General features: G+C 51.4%; 1 protein-coding gene across 3 annotated transcripts in view; it reads right to left on the reverse strand.

Moving 5' to 3' along the window:
• Nucleotides 1-5,718, reverse strand: part of EXTL3 (exostosin like glycosyltransferase 3) — a 131,161-nt gene that overhangs the window by 105,119 nt on the left and 20,324 nt on the right. For 2 of the 3 annotated variants that reach the window (XM_054001631.1, XM_054001628.1), the window contains exon 1: nucleotides 5,250-5,474. The exons of the other annotated variant lie outside the window; for it this stretch is intronic. The gene's annotated coding sequence lies outside the window, so the exon portion shown is untranslated. Of the gene's footprint in view, nucleotides 1-5,249; nucleotides 5,475-5,718 lie in introns of those variants that run through there. 3 annotated transcript variants of the gene reach the window in all.

Consider the following 5,718-nt stretch of genomic DNA (forward strand, 5'->3'; position numbering starts at 1 on the left):
GCTTGGATTTTCCAGACCCCTTAGAAAGGGGCTCACAGCATTGCTCTATATATTTAGGCTCTGCTCTCAGCTCCGAGGCTCCCCACTTGTTTGGCAGCTTCTTCTCATCACAAGCTCCAACGCTTCCACGCCAACCTTTTCCAGGCATCATCTGCGTGTCAGCAGCACTCCCCAGCATACCCTCCGCTCCACACCAACACAATCCAGAACACATCACTTCCCACTAAGTGCCTACACAGAGCAGACCTGCAGCATAATGACTTCCTCGTGCCCGTAATAGAAGCACTAGGAGACGTGTACGAATCCCAGCCCCAAGTGTCCCCCGTTGCGTACGATGCGGAGGCACTGGATCACGGGTGGGAAAGATAAAGAAGCCCTTCCCACGTTCAGTGACGTGCTCAATTCCATCAAACCCGGGCCCAGAAGGTGGGGTGCATATGGGATGGGGAAAAGGAAAGCTTCTCTTCACGTTGGAAATGGAGATGTGTTGATGGGACAGTGTAATGGAGGATGTTGGATGGTTTGAATTCTATTGTTTTTATAAGCAGAGAAGCCAATTTTCACATTAAGCGTCCAAACTTGAATTCATCATCTCTTTGTCTGGATTTACAAAATACCCAACCTGTCAAAAAGTGTTCCCTGAGGAAGGCAATGCATGAGCAGAGCAACGTACTTCCTGCTCTGTGGCCTTTAAACAAATAGAACTCACTTCCAGATAAATCCATCAATGCCAAATATTCCAGCACAGATTAGAGATGACTTTGTTACACTGAACAGGAAAACAGCTCATCCAGAGGCAGATGTTGGAACCCACACTTCAGGCACCAAAACACAACAGGAAGGAAAACAAACCTCAGGCTACCTGCACTGTCACTGTCCCCAAGATTAAAGTCAGATGAGAAGAAACCTGGAAGTATTTTGAACCGTAAAAGAAAGCATTTTATGAGACAAGACAGGTAAAAGACCAAGCAGCTGGGCGCTGTGCACAGCGGGGGAATAAAAATGTTATTTCTGCATCGGGAAATGTTCTTAACATTTCCTATTAGAAGAAACTTGTTTCTTAGAATCCATGGGTTAGTATCATGTTCTGATACCACTCACAGGCAGGCATTTGCATTGGAAAAGTGGTACATTTTCCTTAATGCACCAAAATTCACAGGGAAAGGGGAGGGCAAAGGATAGCAGAGAAAACACAAACCCCGACTCCAGGCAACAAGATTCCAACCATTTAAGAAGCTGAGTGTAAGAGCAGAAATGCTGAGACTCATTAAGAATATGTGCTTTAAAACAGTCCTTATGTCCATTACTGCCTACAGATTAACTGCTGGTTTGGAGGTTTAGGGTTCTATCCCACCCAAAAAAAAAACCCATACAGGATTGATTTGACTGATTTATTAGTCTCAATTTTCTGTATTTCACTCAATTTTACCCTTGAGGAACAGATCGCTTTGTCGTGTTATTGGTTATGTCAACATAGCCCTGAGAAACCATTATCCATTTACCACCAATTAGCAGGGACAGATCATCAAATCCCAGAATGGTTTGGGTTGGGAGGAACCTTAAAGCTCATCCCATTCCACCCCCTGCCATGGGCAGGGACACCTTCCACCATCCCAGGTTGATCCAAGCCCTGTCCAACCTGGCCTTGGACACTTCCACGGATCCAGGGGCAGCCACAGCTTCTCTGGACACCCTGTGCAAGGGCCTCACCACCCTCCCAGCAAAGAATTCTTTCCTAAAATCTAACCTAAACCTGCCCTCTTTCATCTGAGATGGATTAGTCAGACCTCTAAACTGCTCTTGCCGGTAACAGGCATCAATTAACAAACAGCAATGATTTCAATTTGCACTTCAAAACTGGCCCTGCAAGTGCTGTAATAACATCAATTTACCTGGTGGGCCAGGCTTCCTACGCCCAGGCAGCCCGGGGATCGATGAGCTGCAAGCCACGGAGCTGCACACGCTTCTGTCTTTATCCTTCCTAAACAAACCCCAAAACCTCAAACTGGCTTTGCACCTCTTCTCAGGCAGCATCCACCACCGCGATTTGCATGTGCCGAGCAGCCGGCTGAGCTGCGAGAGCCAACCTCAACCAGGACAAGCCCCAGTGAGCAGCACTTTCAAGTGTTCTCCGAGAAGAAAACTCTGCTTTTGAGGATTGCAGCCCCACAACTGCAGCTCATAGCCGTGCCAGCTTCAGCCCAGCAAGCACAGCTGGATTGTAGGAGACAACCGGAGGCCCCAGCTGCATCCCCCAAATGCCATGGGAATGCTTTCCCCACTGCCAGGCCACACAGCAGCAGAGATACTTTTCTGTCTTTTCAGTATAGAGTGATCTATCTAAAGAAGTCTATGGGTTACACTTGTCTTTTTCACATGGAAACAAACAAAAAACCCCAATATTTTGCTTGTTGGGGGTTTTGCTCATTAGGAGTAACACCAAATACTCCACCCTGAGTTAAAATCCCAGAGTTAGGAGCTGCTTCAAAATGTTCAGTCTGCTCCTTCTCAAAAAATAAAGGTATTTAGCACAGATTGCAGGAAAAATCTCTGGTGATGAGACAGGAGCCAATTAGCATGAGGTCCCTTCCAGTTCACTGTTCCTGTGGGGTCTCCAAAGCAGAAAAATTGTCTCTGGACCAGGAACCAATTCACAAAGGGCTGCTGAGATCTTGGCATCAAACAGGTAACATCTGTGGTTAGCTGCAATTCCCAGCCTGGTGAAAACATTACTGTGGGCAGCAGGAGGAATGCCCTGGGAAAACAGGCAAGGCAACTGGGAGAGGCAATATAGGAGTCAAAGAGTAAGGAGGAAAAAAAAAAAAAACAGGCAACAGAGACTGGAAGGGAAAAACAACAAATACACACAAAATATTCACGGCCAGAAGGAGAGAGATAAACCAAAAACTTAAGCAGAAGGTGTCATGGCATTTCAAGAATTAATAGTCATGGGAAGCAAGCTCAGGAAGGGCTCTGGCTCCTCATAAGCAAACAAAACTTGGGAATGCATCAACAACATCCAACTCATCAGCTAAACAGTCCCAGAGATCCACAAATATTCATTGGAAGATGATGATGATTGATGATGATGATGATGTTGATCTTTCCCAGCCCACCTGAACAGCACACAAACAACCCTCCAAATCATTGAGACCCAGCCTAACTGAAGGCAATTCAACAATCATGTTTTAGTTGTTCCCAGCATTTGCTGCTTTTGCTCTGACTTCACAACTGCCAAAATCCATCCTCACGTGTAAACAAACACGAGAGCTAACAGTCCCCACTTGAAAAATCAGAGAATTCCAGAATAGTGCTCTGCACTTCCCTTCTGCAACACGACATCAAGAAGTTCAAGAACTGCCTGTACCACAGCTGAGCTGCTGGAAAATTTTGCTCAATGAAGGCAGGCAATTACCCCAGCTCCAGAATCCCTGAACACCGAGCTGAACCCATGCAAACTTCCATTTCTGGAATGAGAAATGGAAAAGCAGAGGCATCCCAAAGGCCTGAGTGGGAACAGATAACACTGCATGATAACAACTGGGCTCTCAGATGGTAGGTGAAGTTAAGGGATTTGTCAGGGGGAGATGAATCTCTCTCCCCATCATCACATAATCAGAGCGTGGTTCATTTCTGATGCTATTTCTGCATAGAAACCAGTTTAAGATTACTCAGTACTTGATAAAACCCGCCAACCCACGTTCCAAGATGTTACTATCTCGGATATCATAGATTTCTCCATGAGAACAGAAATATCGAAGATAATCACCTCCATGTGACACTCCTCTCAGGAAACAAAGTTACTTAATCTTCTTCACACACACATGTGAGGCTTGCAGCACAAGAAACCCAGGCACTTTAAAGTTATCATATCACGGTATCAACACACGCAGCCTATCAGACTCAAAAGCAACAAGAGGTCAGAAACTGGTCAATGTTTGGATTTTAACACACACACAGCAACAGAACAGCTTATCTAAAGTGCTTCTCAGCATCTCTGTGAATCCTTAATAACATTTGAACAATTTCTAGCCCCTTCAGGCTCCAAATTGTTTGGGTTTGGACCAGCGTAATGGAGCATTAGCTTGTCAGCATTAAGTTATTATCACCACACAGGTAAAATTTTTGGTAAAGACCCTGATGTTTTTTGAGCAGGAAGGGACCTCATGTGGGGAAAACAGCTGGGAAAAAAGAATAACACGAACCTCAACTTTAGCAAATATAACTCACAGGAGCGCAATACCAGCCACGCTAAGAAGCCCAGAGCTAGGGCAGCCTCGTCCTTGCTGTCCTCACCAGCTCACAAGGCAGAACCCCAGCAAGAACCACGGGGAGCACAACTCAGGCACTGCCTCAGTGTGGGAGAAACGGGGCTGCAATGGCCACGGTGGATGTGACAGTCCCTGAAACGCCGGGGATCCACAGGTGGGACAAGAAGGTCTCGGGATCCTTGCTGGATGCAGGAGGGAGGACAGGCACGAAGGCTGGAGCCTCTCAGCAGCACCTGGGCCACCACAGCCCTCCCGCCACGAGGGTTCCCAGGCTTGTGGGGGCTCCTCCACAGTGTCCCTCACCCTGTGAGACCCCCACAATGCCCCTCATGCTGTGAGGGACTCTCACAGCCCACCAGCCCTGAGGGGCTCTCCCAGCCTTGTGGGGGTCCCCCATTGCACTGTGAGATCCCCACAATGCTCCTCACGCTGTGAAGTGAGGGACTCTCCTCACAGCTTCACCAGCCCTGAAGGAACCCCCAGCCCTGAGGGAGCTCCTGCACCGTGCCCCCAGCCCTGAGCGATCCCCTCACAAACCTCCATCCCTGACGGACCCCCCCCTCACAGACCCGCCAGCTCTCAGGACCCTCTCCCCACCGTGCCCCCAGCCCTGAAGGATCCTCGCTCACAGCCCCCCCAACCCTGAGGGACCCCTGCTCACAGCTCTCCCCAGCCCTGAGGGACTCCCGCTCACGGCTCCCCCAGCCTCGAGGGACCCCTCTCGCAGCCCCCCCAGCCCTGAGGGACCCCCGCTCAGAGCTCCCCCGGCCCTCAGGGACCCCGCGCCCCCCTCCAGCCCCTCAGGGACGCCCCAGCCGAGCCCCCCCCACGCCGCCGCTACAGGGGGCTTCCCCCGGCTGTACCATTCCCGCCTTACCCGGCCCCACGGGCTGCCGCGGGGGGGCTCGGGGGGGGGGGGGGTTATCGCTCTCCCACCTTCCTCCCCCTCTCCCTATGCGTGGTACGGTCCGCTCCTACCTCTCGGCGCCCTCACTTCGCCCTCCCGGCGGAGCCGCGAGTGGCTGGGGGGGGAGCCATAGCCGCTGCCTCGTCTTCCCGCTCCGTCCGCCCTCCCCTGCTCCCCCCCCACGGGCCGGACACAGTTGGTTTATTCCGAGAAGCCGGCCGGTCTTCTCCCCTTAAACCGCTGGGTCTCGCACGTCTTCGGCCATTTCCGACCGAACCGGCGGAAGTTGCCGAAGTGGCGGCGGAACTTAACGAAGAGAGGCGGCGATAGCCGAAGCGGGGGCGGAGATAGGCGAAGCGGGGGCGGAGATACCCGAAGGATTGAGGGCGGGGAGCAGCGAGACTCTCGCCTCCGGAACCTGCCGGGAACAGCCGAAGCTTCCCCCAGCTCGGCTCTCCGCACTACGCATGCGCGCCGCGCCCGGACGCGTTTTCCCGCCTAAAAGGCAGGCGCGCGCCCCCCGTCCCTCACACCCTCCGC

Source organism: Vidua macroura, chromosome 31 (genome assembly GCF_024509145.1).
Source record: "Vidua macroura isolate BioBank_ID:100142 chromosome 31, ASM2450914v1, whole genome shotgun sequence".
NCBI lineage: Eukaryota > Metazoa > Chordata > Aves > Passeriformes > Viduidae > Vidua > Vidua macroura.